The 14,735-nt window shown below is 40.6% G+C and overlaps 1 protein-coding gene across 5 annotated transcripts in view; it reads left to right on the plus strand.

Moving 5' to 3' along the window:
• Positions 1-14,735, plus strand: part of TULP4 (TUB like protein 4) — a 230,203-nt gene that overhangs the window by 41,699 nt on the left and 173,769 nt on the right. For 3 of the 5 annotated variants that reach the window (XM_047732850.1, XM_047732852.1, XM_047732853.1), the window contains one exon: positions 12,035-12,083. The exons of the other annotated variants lie outside the window; for them this stretch is intronic. The gene's annotated coding sequence lies outside the window, so the exon portion shown is untranslated. Of the gene's footprint in view, positions 1-12,034; positions 12,084-14,735 lie in introns of those variants that run through there. 5 annotated transcript variants of the gene reach the window in all.

Genomic DNA, 14,735 nt, shown 5'->3' on the forward strand with positions numbered 1-14,735 from the left:
GGTTATGGGGTGGTTTAGACTTCATCTCTCCTTCTTGAGGTAGTTTTGTTAAATTATGTTGCCTAGGAATTTGTCTGTTTCATGTGTTATCAGATTTTTTTAGCATTCAGTTGTTCATGATATTCTTTGATCTCCTTAATCTTCACTGTAGCTACAATTACACCCCTTTTCTTCTGACAGCATTGTTGATTGTTGCTTCTTCTCCTTTATCTTGTCGGAGGTTTGTGTCTCTGATTACTTTTTTTGAAGAGTCAACATTTGGCTTGGGTTAGCCTCTCTAATGTTACCTTTTCTATTTTATGAGTTTCTGTTTTTAATCATCTCTTTCATTTACTGTCTTGGTTTATGCTGTAGTTTTTAATTGAACATTTAGCTCCTCAATTTGCAGCAGTTCTTTTTTTTTTTTTAAATGTTATAAGCATTTAAGGAAATAAATTTCCCACAAAGTATGCTTTTTCTGTAGCAGACATGTTTTGGCATATATTAACTAATATTCAGTATTTTAAAACTTCCATTATGATTTTCCTGTTTCATATTATTTAGAAATGTGTTTCTTTAAAAATTTTTTTTTAAGATTTTATTTATTTATTATTAGAGAGCACAGCAAGGGGAGCAGCAGGCAGAGGAAGAGGGAGAAGCAGGCTTCCCCCTGAGCGGGGAGCCCAACATGGGGCTCGATCCCAGGACCCCGGGATCATAACCCAAGCTGAAGGCAGACGCTTAACTGACTAAGCCACCCAGGCACCCCTAGAAATGTCTTTCTTAAGTTTAAGAATTTCCAACATAGGGTTTTATAATCGCCTTTAACTTAATAGTTTTGGGGGGCACTTAATAGTTTTAAGTCATATAAGAAGTCTCTGTGACACTTATTCTTAGAAATATGTTGTGACTGACTTTATGTGGTAAGTTTTTATTAATGTTCTGTGTGCTTGAAAAGAATGTGCATCCTCTCAATTGGATACAAGGTTCTATATGTGTTCATTTTGACCAAGTTTGTTTGTTTAAAGATTTTATTTATTTTTTTAGAGAGAGAGAGTGCATGAGCGGGGGGTGGGGGGCGCGGTTCAGAGGGAGAGGAAGAGAGAGAGGCAGACTCCCAACTGAGTGCAGAGTGCCATGGATGTGGGGCTTGATCTCAGGAGTCCTGAAAGCTAGAGTCTGATGCCCAGCCACGACTGAGCCAGCAGATGCCCCTTGACCAAGTTTGTTAATTATGATGTTTGCATCTTCTAAATGTTTACTTTTTTTTTTTAGCTAGTAATTGAGGGAGCAGACGATAGTGTGGATTTTTTTCTTGATAAATACATTACAGTGTTGTAAATGTATTTTCTTTGCCTTAATAACATTTTCCTTACTCTAGCTTATTTTATTATAAGAATATAGTATATAATATGTATAACAAAATATGTGTTAATTGTTTATATTATCAGTAAATCTTCCAATTAACGGTAGGCTATTAATAGTTAAGTTTTTGGGGAGTCAAAAGTTGTATGTGCATTTTCGACTGCATTGGGGGGTTTACTGTAATTTTTTCTTTGTGTAATCTGATACTTTAACTGTCAAGAATAGAATTTTAAATCATTGACGTGTTGTGATTGCTGATATATTTGCATTTCTACCATTTCTTTTATTTTATTCCACCTTTTCTTTTTCCTCTTATCAGGGGACTAATTTGAGGTGTAGTGTCTTGCCTTGACCTCTTCCCACCTTTGTTTCTGGTCTTTTAGCGATTGCCCTTGAAATTTCACCATGCTTACCTAAACTAATCAAGTATGAAGTTTTATCAGCATTTTACAGTACTTCAGCCCTGGTCATCCTTCCGATAAAAGTTTTTTTTCCTTCCCTAAATTTTTTCTTTCCTCCCCCAAATAGGCAGACACAGCTTGGTGTTTAAACCATGGGCTGGAACCTGGCAGCCTGGTTTGAATCCCAGCTCTGCTCCTAGCAGATGAGTAATGGTGGGCAAGGTGCTTCCTTTCCCGTACCTCCATTTCCTCATCTGTAAGTGCAGACAGTAAAAGGACCTTATCATAAGGCTAAGGCTTTTAAGTGAGAAATGCAGTGCCTAAAAGCATTTAGAACTATACCTAGCAGTTAATAAGTACTGTAAAAGTGTTTGATGTCATTGCTGTTCTTTTTTTTTGAAAAGACATAGTTTATTTTACTTGTATTTTTGTGTTTTTTTCATTGTTTCTTCTGTCTTAGACCTTCCTTCTGAGTCATTTTCCACTTAATCTGATCAGTATCCTTTAGAAGTTATTTTTTGACGTCATTTGGTTTTAAAATTTAGATTTTGTTCTTTTTAAAATGCCATATTCGACATTAATTCTTAAAAGACAGTTTTTTCTGGATGTATAATTCTGTGTTGGATGTCTGGAATCTAATTCTGTATTTTTCTTCCAGTACTTTAAATATATTAGTTCATTGATTTCTGACGCCATGGTTGCTGTGAGATGCCTGCCATCAGTCTGATTGTTGTTCCTTTGGAAGTACCTGTCTTGTTTTTGGCTGCTGTTCAACTCCCTTCTCTGTTTTACTAAAATGTGCCCAGGTGTGGATTTCTTTTTTATTTATCCTGCTTGGAATATATTATGCTTCTTATATCTGTGGATCTTATAGCAGTTCTGGCAAAATCTGTCAGTGTGTCTTCAGATCTTTTCCATTTTCTCTTATCTTTTTGGAATTCCAATTAAACTGGTCCTCCTTAATCTATCCTCCATTTCTCTTAATTTCTCCTTTATATCTCCACGTCTCTCTGTGCTACAAAAGATTTCACAGAGTTCTTGAGCTATTAGACCCAGTTCATTAATTCCTTTTTTTGGCTGATGTTGTGCTCATATTATTGTATGCAGTTTTAATGATTAGGTCTTCCTTTTCTGAACGTTTTATTTGATTCTCTCTGGTTATTTTAGATCATGTCTCATTGCTTCCTTTTTCATTCCTTTAAACATTTCAACTACTATATTTCTTCCTTCCCAATCTGTATACTGTTTATTTCCTTGTCTTATTACATTAGCAAGGACTTCCTGTACAATGTTGAAAAGCAGCGGTGAGAGGGGACAGCCTTGTGTTGTTCTCCACCTTATTGGGAAAGCTTTGAGTTTCTCACCATTGTTTTTTTGTAGATACTCTTTATCGATGTGAGGAAGTTCCCCTCTGTTCCTAGTTTACTGAGAGTTTTTGTGAATGGGTGTTGGATTTTCTCAAATGCTTTTTTTTGTGTGTGTGCTTATTGATTGATATGACCATGTGGTTTTTCTTTAGCCTGTTGATGTGATTGATTGCATTAGTTGGTTTTTGAATGCTGAACCAGCTTTGTGTACTTAGAATAAATCCCCCATAGTTGTGCTGTTTAATTCTCTTTATACATTGTTTGATTCAGTTTGCTAGTACATTGTTGAAGATTATTGTATCAGTGTCCCTGAGAGATATTGGTTGTAGTTTTTTTTGTATTGTTTTTGCCTGCTTTTGGTATTCGGTTAATTCTGGCTTTATAGAGTGAGTTAGGAAGTATTCTCTTTGCTTCTGCCTTCTGATGAAAGAGATTATAGAGAACTGGTATAATTTCTTATTTAAATGTTTGGTAGAATTCACCAGTGAACCCACTTCGGCCTGGTGCTTTCTGTTTTATAATGTTCTTAATTACTGATTCCATTTCATTCATTTATTTATTTGTTTGTTTGTTTGTTTGACGGACAGGGATCACAAGTAGGCAGAGAGAGGGGGAAACAGGCTCCCCGCTGAGCAGAGAGCCTGATGCGGGGCTCAATCCCAGGACCCTGGGATCATGACCTGAGCTGAAGGCAGAGGCTTTAACCCACTGAGCCACCCAGGTGCCCCCTGCATTTCTTTAATAGATATAGGACTAGTCAGATTGTCTGTTTTTTCTTGTTTAAGTTTTCACAGATTATGTCTTTTAAGGAAATGGTGTATTTCGTCTGGATTTTCAAATTTGTGGATGTGGAGTTCTTGATAGTATTCCTTGATTATCCTTTTAATGTCCATGGGATCTGTAGTGATAGCCCCTCTTTTACTTCTAATATTAGCAATTTGTGTCCTCTCCCTTTTTAAATTAGCCTGGCTAATTAAGGGCAGTCAATTTTTTTTTAAGGCACTCAAGTTTTTTTTTTTAAAGATTTCATTTATTTATTTATTGAGAGAGAGAGAGAGAGAGCGAGAGAGAACACCACACAGGGAGCCTGATATTCGGCTCGATCATAGGACCCCGGGATCATGACCTGAGCTGAAGGCAGATGCTTAACCGACTGAGCCACCCAGGCAACCCAAGAATAAGAAAAATTAAAGTTTTTATTTTACCTTTACTTGTTGCTTCTTTGATTCTCTTTCTTTGTGTGGGTCTGAGTTGCTGACCTATATCATTTTCTTTCTCTCCAAAGAACTTCTTTTAATATTTCTTATAGGTATGTCTACTGTTGACAGATTTCCTCAATTTTGTTTACCTGAGAAAGTCTTCGTCTTTCATTTTTGGTGGGTAAGTTCACAGGACACAGAATTCTAGGCTGGTGGGTCTTTCTCAAGATTTTAAATATTTCACTTTCTTCTTGCTTTTGTGTGGTTTCTGAGGAGAAGTTGGGTATAGTTTTTGTCTTTCTTTCTCTATAGGTGAAGTGTTTTTTCCCCCTCTGGTTTCCTTCAGGATTTTTTCCCTTTATATTTGATTTTATGTAGTTGGAAGTGATTCCTAGGTATGGCTTTGGGGGCATTTTCCCTGTGTGGTGTTCTCTGAGCTTCCCGAATCTGTGCTTTGGTGTCTGACATCAATTTGGCGTATAAACCTGGCATTACTGTTTCAGATGTTCCTCTCTTCCCCGCTCTCAGTCTTCTCTTTCTAGTATTCCTGTTATGTGTATGTCACACCTTTTGTAGCTTTTCCACTGTTCTTGGCTATGGTGGTTTTTTTTTTTCCCAAGTCTTTTTTCTGTTTGCTTTTGAGTTTTGATGGTTTCTGTTGAGAAACCCTCACATAAAGAGATTCTTTCCTCTGCTGTGTCCAGTCTTCTGATAAGCCCATCTAAGGCATTCTTCATTTCTGTTAGTGTTTGTTTTCTCCGTGGTTTTTTTTGATTGCTGCATTTCTTTTTCTGTTTTGTATTTCTTTTCTTTTCTTTCTTTCTTTCTTTTTTTTTTTTTTTAAGAATTTCCATGTCTCTGCTTATATTGCTTATCTGTTCTTATATGCTGTCTAGTTTATCCTTTAGAGCCCTTCCATGTGAATCCTTGTTGTTTTTACTTTCTGGTCTGATCATTCCGGCATCTCTGCCATTTCTGAGTCTGGTTATGATGCTTGCTCTGCCTCTTCAAATTTGTTTTCTGTCGCTGAATATGCCTCGTAACTTTTCCTTCAAAAGGGGATATAATGTACTGGTTAAAAGGAACTGTTGTAAATAGGTGGTGAGGTGTGGGGGGGAGGAGAAGCATTCTGCAGTCATATGACTACATCTCAGTCTGTGTGTGGGTGTGTGTGAACAGGTTTTTTTTTTTATTGTAAAAAATGCGTAACATAAAATATACCGTGTCAACAATGTCTAGAGTGTGTAGTTCAGTAGTGTTAAGTATATTCACATTGTTGAGCAAGCAGTTTCCAGACTTGTTTCATCTTGTAAAACTGAAACTCTGTACCCATTAGACAACAGCCTCCCTTTCCTCCCTCCCCCAGCTCCTGGCAATCAGCATCCTACTTTCTGTTTCTGTGAATTTGACTACTCTAGGTACCTTATTATAAATGGAATAATTTACTTGTCTTTTTGTGAGTAACTTATTTTACTTAGCATAATGCCCTCAGGGTTCATCCATATTGTAGCCTGTATCAGAATTTCCTTCCTTTTTAAGGCCAAGTAATATGCCTTTATATGTGATTACCACATTTTATTTATCCATTCATCTGATGGACCCCTGGGATTGTGTCTGCCTTGTGGCTATTGTACGTAATGTTTCTGTGAACATGGGGGGGGGCAGAGGTACACTCCTTTGGGAGTGTATCTGGGTATATATACAGCTGGATACTCGTGTACCTAGTATTTCTAGAAGTGGAGTTGCTGCATCTTACAGGACCTTGCTGAGGAGCTTCCGTACTGTTTTCCATAGCGGTTCTACCATTTTGCAGTCCTGCTAGCAGCACAGTTTCTTCAGATCCTTGCCAACACTTTTTTTTTGTGTACTAACCATCCTAATTAGTGTGAAGTGATGCCTCGTCGTAGGTATGTGTGTGAATAGATGTCCTACTGACGTTCTTCAGAGTTTCTTCAAAATGCCGTTTTCTCTTCTGCCATGGGCTTTGTACGTCTATCCCATTTGCATGGAGTATCTCCTCTTGCCTCCTCCACCTCTTCTTCCAGTGTCTAGCATCTACTCTTCCTTCAGATCGAAGCCTTCAGAACACCATAACTCTCTTCCTTGTGGCATTTGTCATAGCCATAATTACACGATTAATGCCTAATCTTCATCAATGGATTGTAGGCTCCTTCAAGGTAGGACCATATCTGTATTTACTTAAAATTGTCTTTTCAGCACCCAACTTAATGCCTGATATATAACAACAACAACATTAATAATCGCTTGTACTGTGTAGCATTTACTGTGTGGTGGATACCATTTTTAAAAATATGTAAAGTATCTGGGGTGCCTCGATGGCTCAGTTGTTTGAGCGTCAGACTCTTGATTTTTGGCTCAGTCTGATCTCAGGGTCCTAGGACTGGGCCGTGCATCAGGCTCACACTCAGCAGGGAGTCTGCTTAAGGATGCCCTCTCTCCCTCTGCTGCTCCCCCTGCTCACATGCTCTCTCTCTCAAATAAATAAATCTTTAAAAAAATACGTAAAGTACCCTTTTTAATGTGTAGTGCTATGCACTTTTTTATGGTAGGCTCCACGCCCAACATGGGGCTTGAACTCCTGACCCCTAGATCAAGAGTCACATGCTCTACTGCCTGAAGCCGGCCAGGCGCCGCCAAAGTTCTGTGCATTTTGACAGATAAGCAGTTGTGTAACCAACACCGCATCAAAATATGGAAGCCATCCCTCACTCCCCAAGATTTCTCTGTGTTTCTTCCTCCCCTTTCCTTCTGAATTTTTTCCCTCCCTGTGTTATTGAGATATAATTGACATAAAACATCGTGGAAGTTTAAGGTGTATATCACAATGATACGATACACTCCTGTCTTACAAAATGGCCACCGCAGTGGGTTAGTTAATGCCTGCACCGCCTCACATAACTACCATTTCTTTTTCATGGTGAGGACATTTAAGATTTACTTTCAACAGCTGTCAAATATCTAACACAATGCCGTTAACTGTACTTACCATGCTGTGTATCCCCAGAACTCTGGGTCTCCACCTTTTTGTGGGCCTTTGCCTTGGACAGGCTTCACTTATTTTTCTGTTTCCCCCATCCCTCTTAGGTGGGACAGGATGGCCAGAATGGGCTGCAGTTGGGTATTTCTCTCCCCTCAGGTCGTTTAGGTTCTGATAAAATCCTGATTGGTTATATCTTGGTTAAATTGTTTTTCCTGAAGACAGACTTTTTTAAAAGAACAGAATGCTCTGGTGACTTTCAAAATGATTCCTTTTTCCCTTCCCCAGCTGGAAGCACAGGGGGATTTTCCTCTGATAATTACTGTGAGGATCTAGTGAGCTCCTGAAAGTAAAACTCAAGAGAGTCTGGGGGGGGGGCACCTGGGTGGCTCAGTGGGTTAGGCCGCTGCCTTCGGCTCAGGTAATGATCTCAGGGTCCTGGGATCGAGTCCCGCATCGGGCTCTCTGCTCAGCGGGGAGCCTGCTTCTCTCTCTCTCTGCCTGCCTCTCTGTCTACTTGTGATCTCTCTCTGTCAAATAAATAAATAAAATCTTTAAAAAAAAAAAAAAAGAGTCTAGGGGCCCGATGGCTGGGTCCCCTGACGTTTTTCTCTCTCAAACTCGGCCACACTGAACCTCCAGCAGTCCATCCATTACAGTCTGGGTTTGCCTACCCCGGGGCTGGTGTGCACAGAGGTTTTAGCACACTGGTTTCTGCTCTGATCAGAGTAGTTCTTTGCAAGAGCCTTTTGGACTTCCCAGTTTTAGGTGCAGTGGGTGACTCACTTTTCTTACAGATCTGAGAAGAGTTGATTTTTCTGTTTGTTTAGCTTTTTACTTCTTATTAGGACAGAGTGATGATTTCTGAGCTTCTTTTATGGCAGGCTGGAACCCAGAAATCCAAACCTAAATTCTAAACTTAAATTATTTTAAATTCTGTTTATGTTCATTTCACTTTCTGAAATCCAGTGGATCTAAATTTGTTGTTTCTACTGACAGCTTGTGATGCCTTCTTTTCTTTGTATGTTTGGTAATTTTTGATTGGTAACTGATTTTTGGTTGAACCTCATCTGTGGGAATCATTAGGTCCTAAATTGGGAATATTTTCACGTGGGAAAGATTTGCATTTGCTCCAGTCCAGAACCATGGGGTGCTAGGAATCTGAGATAGTTTTCGCTACCTCTGTGGCCCCTGCAGGATATGTATGATTCAGTTTCTCCACCGTGAGGTTGGACCAAATTTTGGATATCTGATAGGGTGACCAACTGTCTTGTTGGGATTTCCTGGGATATGGGACTTCCAGGGTAAAACTGGGACAGTTCTGGGCAAACCGGGATGATGAGGCATTCTAATTCTGATTCCAGGGTTTATATCTGCATTTTTCCAGATAATTCTGGACATATATGTGTCTTACATGTGCATTTGCCAGATAACCCTGGCTTTCTCTTATGTTTGTGTGTATGTGGCTTCCCTGGAGATTTCTCATACTTTCCTACAAGTCCAGAAAAAAATTATGTCTGTTATAATTTACCCAAGATCTAGTGATATAGTAGCGGGCAAGCCCTTCAGAGCATCCTGGAAGTATAACCTGTAATTTTACTTTTTACTTAAGTTATTGAGAACGTGTTTCCATGTTACTCCATAGTCTTCTACAGTATAATTACTAGGGGTTGCATAGGATTCCGTTTTATGTCTGTACCAACACTTACTGAATCAATATATGAAAAATGCTGTAGTGAAAATCCTTAGAGCTAAATCTTTCGCACAGTTCAACATTATTTCCTTATGATAAATTTCCAGAAGCAGAATTGCTGAATCGAAAGGTTTGCAACATTTTAAATCTTTTGAATCATATTGCCAAATTGGTTTCCCATTTCTTTACGCCTTGTATGACACTGGGAATTATCATATCTTTCAGTCTTTATCACTTTGAGAAATAATAAAATGCTCTCCTTTGTTAAGTCAGGGACATGATCTTTGATACTAGTGAGCCCTATGTACGGTACCACTGTATTTCGACAGCCAGGTTTCAGGTAACACGTTCGTTCTTAGCAGTGTCTCACCCCCACTCTCACCGGAACTGCTAGTCAAGAGGTTTGTCTTATAGCCATCCTTCTCTACCTATAGATGGATAGATGTTCATATTCTTAGTACTGGCTGGTGAAATCAGGCATAGAAAATAAATAGGGAGTAGCTTTCACTGGAAATGTACCTCTTTGCTGTACTCTGAACACAGCAGTGGGCCCCCAGCTTCCTCCCTTACTCACATGTACTTTGGTGCCTGTCTGCCGTAGGCTTTCAGGAGACCCACATTCTGAGCGGCTGGTGCCGACCCGGGGTCTGTACAGAGAACTTCCATCAGTTAGCATTTACTTCCCTTTTTCTTAGACGACTGAGGCTCTGTAGCATATGAAGTACCTTACTGAACATTTACTTGAATGCAGTGCTGGTGGGTACTGGATAAAAGTTGGAGTGTAGGAGTTTGTTTTTTAGTAGATCTGATGACTGACACAGAAAGATAGCTCTACCACAGGCAGAAAAGAGCCTTGCCATGCGAGTCTGCATAGCGCTTTGGTGTCTGCGCTACATGTGCAGGAGATGGTGTTCAGAGCGAGACCGAAGCCCTCTGAGGAATGCGTCTCTGAAAGTGACGGCGCAAGTCAGTGGGAAAATGATTGGATATGAACGTGCTTGTAGTAAGCACGCATCTTTTGCATAAGCCTGGGCATAACCATGCACACACAGCTTCATTATCTCACTAGCACGTTGTAAGAATTCCGAGCTGGTGAATGAGAACACAGTAAATGCATTAGATCATGACTGAACTCCACTATCCTTGCAGGGGTGCTGTGGTGTTTTCACGTGTATGGTTGTTCGTCTGTAGGTAGCTGCAGGACGAGTCCCTGCTCGGAGTACCCCTGCCTTAAAAGGCAGTCTCGGACGGCACGTTTGAGCTAGCCTCTAGGCGGCTATTGAAGCTAATTAGGAACCAGTCAGAACTGCTTTGGGCTACGTGGGTATTTGTGGGTTGTGGAAAATTCCCCAGGGAACAGTGACTGTAATTAGGGGCAGGTCGTTGTAGTTACCTTAGTTAGGAAGAAATGGAGAGTTCAGGGTCTGCTGTCAGCTGTGGAAGGGGGCAGTCAGGGGAGGCCTGGGCATGGGGAGAGCCTCCTGGCCATAGAGCTGAGTCCCACACAGTAGATGAGGGACAGCAAAAAGGGGAAATTGGGGTGGGTTTATTTCCGTCACCATGTAGGATAATACACTCATTTTCTTTTCCTTTGCTTCACTCCACCTCCAGACAACTTTAGGGTGTTTGGAAAATTTTTATTCAAAAGTTTCTACGGTGTTTTGTTTTGTTTTGTTTTTTTCCCTCTCTCTCTGCTTTGTATTCATCTAACATCTGTATATTTTTTCCTGAAATTGACTGTTTGCTTCTCATCTCAGTCTTCTGCTTAACCATTCTATTAAATTTTTTTTTTTTTAAGATTTTATTTATTTGGGGCGCCTGGGTGGCTCAGTGGTTAAAGCCTCTGCTTTCGGCTCGGGTCGTGATCTTAGGGTCCTGGGATGGAGTCCCGCATCGGGCTCTCTGCTCAGCGGGGAGCCTGCCTCCTCCTCCTGTCTCTCTCTGCCTGCCTCTCTGCCTACTTGTGATCTGTCAAATAAATGAAAAAAAAAATCTTTATTAAAAAAAAAGATTTTATTTATTTATTTGACAGAGATCACAAGTAGGCAGAGAAGCAGGCAGGGAGGAGGAAGCAGGCTCCCTGCTGAGCAGAGAGCCCAATGTGGGGCTCGATCCCAGGACCCTGAGATCACGACCTGAGCCAAAGGCAGAGGCTTAACCCACTGAGCCACCCAGGCACCCCAACCATTCTATTAAATTTTTATTCTTTAGAAAGAAATAGAGCTTTATTCTAAAATTTTATCTCCATTCGTTACTCTTTACATGCATTTTCTTTGTGGATGCCTCCTTAGTTTGAGAACTTAGTGTCTTTGGAACTTTATTGGGATTTTCTAGATTGGGAGAGTACTTGTTAAGGTTGGATATAATAATTTTTAAAATTCTTACTAGTTGATTTAAGTTTTCTAAAAATCCCAAAGGATTGGGGCCTAATCTAGTTTCATAGCCTATTAAACCTGTTTATTGTGAGATATCATACATATTGAATATGTTTGACATATAGGTAGTAAAGTATAGTCAGAGAGTTAGCACCCTGTAACCACCACCCAGATGAGAACATGGGATAATCCCAGCACCCCAGCAACACTGCGTGTGTGTGCCCCTTCCCATTTATAGTCTGCACCCCAAGGTCACCACTGTGCTGCTTTGTGTTATCTTTTCCTTGCCTTTAAAATTTTAGTTTTAGGGGCACCTGGGTGGCTCAGTGGGTTAAAGCCTCTGCCTTCAGCTCAGGTCATGATCCCAGGGTCCTGGGATCGAGCCCCGCATCAGGCTCTCTGCTCAGCGGGGAGCCTGCTTCCCCCGCTCTCTCTGTCTGCCTCTCTGCCTACTTGTGATCTCTGTCTGTCAAATAAATAAAAAAATTAAAAAAAAAATAAAATTTTATTATCTGTGTCTGCAGTCTTAACTGGTAAAATTAGTTTGGCCTATTTTGAACTTTATGGATTCATATTGTAGGTGTTTTTTCGTGGGATCCCTTTGCTCAACATTATTTTTGTGAAATTCATCCACGTTCTGTATTGTGTTCATTACAGTGCTGTATACAATTCTGCTGTTCGAATCTGAGGCGCTCCCTCCATTCAGGTTGGTGTCATTGTTTTGGCTCTTGCACACGATGTCACACCTCCAGCAGGGAGTCCCAGGGAGCCCACCTCTGTGTCGGGTGCACACATTCCAGAGTGGGCTGGCTGCCTGGTCGCCGGGTACTCACATCTGTGGTGGTCTTAGCTTCTACCCCAGAGTGGTTGCATTCTTACAACTTTCAGTGAATGTATTTCTATTAATCGTGGAAATGAAAAAAATCTTTCTTAATTTATTTTATCTCTGATCTCTAACATTAATTCAAATGATTAAAAATAAACCAAGGATGTATTTTTCTCCCCACCTCTCCCACTAGTGAATTTTATCCATGTTGGTGGAAAGTAGGAATCAGAACAAAATATAGTGAAATAACTCTAATTAGAAAATAAAGTATCTAATTACAGACAAGGGAGGCAGAGAATGCAGCAGAGAAGGGGCCTTTTGCCTACTACTTAGTTAAGATTTGTTGGTTGATTCATCTGGGCGTGTCTAGTTCTGCAAGGTTTCCTCTTCTGAACAGTGTACCATCCTGTCCTTACATTGTACTTTTCTGAATCTGGGGCTCCTAATTTGCCATCAAGAACTGGGTGGTATGGAGAGTCAGAGTGGGAAACATCTTAAAAGTTTGCTGACTCACCACTGTCAGGTTGGAAGTCAGTCAGACACATGTACTGTGTAAGACCGTAATCTCCAAAAAGCAGGGCTTGATTTTTCAGTGGTTTATAAGAATAGTCTGAAAATAAGCTCTAATTATTAGAGCTTATAGTGTTTAGGGTAAAAAATACCGTAATGTCAGATTTAGGAGTATTTACTTTCAATCCATTATTGAAAGACTTTTTAAGAATAATTGCTTTTCTTAATTTACTCGATTTTAAAATTAAGGTGAAATATACATAACAAAACTTACCATTTTCATCATTTTTAAAGTAGACAACCCAGTGGCCTTAAGAATATTCACATTATTTTGAAGCCATTGCCACTGCCCATCTCCAAAGATGTTTTCATCATCCCAGACTGGAATGCTGTCCCCATGAAATAACAGCTCCCTAGGCCCCTCACCCCCAGCCCCTGCAGCTACCATTCTACTTTCAGTCTCTGAATTTAACTCTTCCAGGTACTTCATAAAAGTGAGCTTACAAGATTTGTCATTGTTTGACTGCCTTGTGATTGCATTGAGCAGAATGCTCTTCACAGTTCATCCCTGTTGTAGCACGTGTCCAACAGAAAGTTTTTTCTTCTTCTTCTTGGGTTTTGTTTTGTTTGTTCATTTTGTTTTGTTTTTTTAAGAGAGCGTGTGTACATGTGAGGGTGGGAAGGGGCAAAAGGAGAGAATCTTGTGAGGGCCTCAGTCCAGGACCCTGACATCGTGACCTGAGCCAAAATCAAGATTTGGTCACTTAACTGACTTAACCACCCAGGTTCCCCTGCATAAGAATATTGTGAAGTGAAGCTGACATTTTTACAAAACCCCGTGAGTGGGGCGCCTGGGTGGCTCAGTGGGTTAAGCCGCTGCCTTCGGCTCAGGTCATGATCTCAGGGTCCTGGGATCGAGTCCCACATCGGGCTCTCTGCTCGGCAGGAAGCCTGCTTCCCTCTCTCTCTCTCTCTGCCTGCCTCTCTGTCTACTTGTGATCTCTCTCTGTCAAATAAATAAATAAAAAATCTTTAAAAAAAAAAACAAAACCCCGTGAGTACTGATACCTTTTGGTACCGGTGCCTTCACTGGCGCGCTAACGAGCTGAGTCTGACCCACGGTTGCTTTTGCACCATTGATACAACTGTCAGTACAATGAAGAAGGCAAATAATGTCTTAGTGTTATTATGAAAATAATTTTGACATTATGGATCCCCTGGGAAGATTTCAGGGGAATTGACAGCTTACCCTGTCATACATAATGTGGATGCTTTAATAATCATGGATTCTCCTATTAAATAGTTTAAAACCTGTGTGTATATAGCTGGGTCTTGAGAAGTAGTGTCTGCTTTTCCCATCTGTGGCTGCCCCAAGTCAGAATAGGGACTAAGGCTATATTATACAGTGGCATCAGCATTTTAGAAAGAAGAACGTGGTGTTACTTTGAATTTTATAGCATTTGTTTTTACTCCCCCCAGCCCCACAGGTGCAAGTGCTTCCTTGAGAGAATTCCTGAGAGAATTTAGTGGTTTTGATTTATAGGCTCATACAAAACATATATACCATGACTCATCTGAGTTAGAGTACTCAGGGAAACTACATGTAGCTGCTGCCTTGCTCCTGCCTGCCTCCTGTGAACTTTGACTTGAATACCTAGTTTATACTGAACTCTATGCCAGGACTGAGAAAGACAGGTTCCCCGCCCTTAGGAGCCTAGAGAAGAGTGTTCAAATGCAGTGATTGAGTGCTATTACGGAAGGTAGTGTGAGGTGCTCTGCGAGGCTTTGGCGGCCAGTTGTTATTATAGGTGTGTAGGGGCTTGGCAGGGAGTAGAGACATGAAAGAGAGGAACGACACAGTACTTTCCAGGGCAGGGAATGTCCAGATGCAACAGTGTGACACAGGCAGGGCTGGACCCAGAGGCTGTGGCCAGAGAAGAGGAGAAGGGTCTTTCTGGGGTTTGATCCCATAGACTGGAGGTTCTCAAAACCTGGTCCCCAGACTAGTAGCATCAACATCTC

The sequence above is a fragment of the Lutra lutra genome, chromosome 6 (genome assembly GCF_902655055.1).
Source record: "Lutra lutra chromosome 6, mLutLut1.2, whole genome shotgun sequence".
NCBI lineage: Eukaryota > Metazoa > Chordata > Mammalia > Carnivora > Mustelidae > Lutra > Lutra lutra.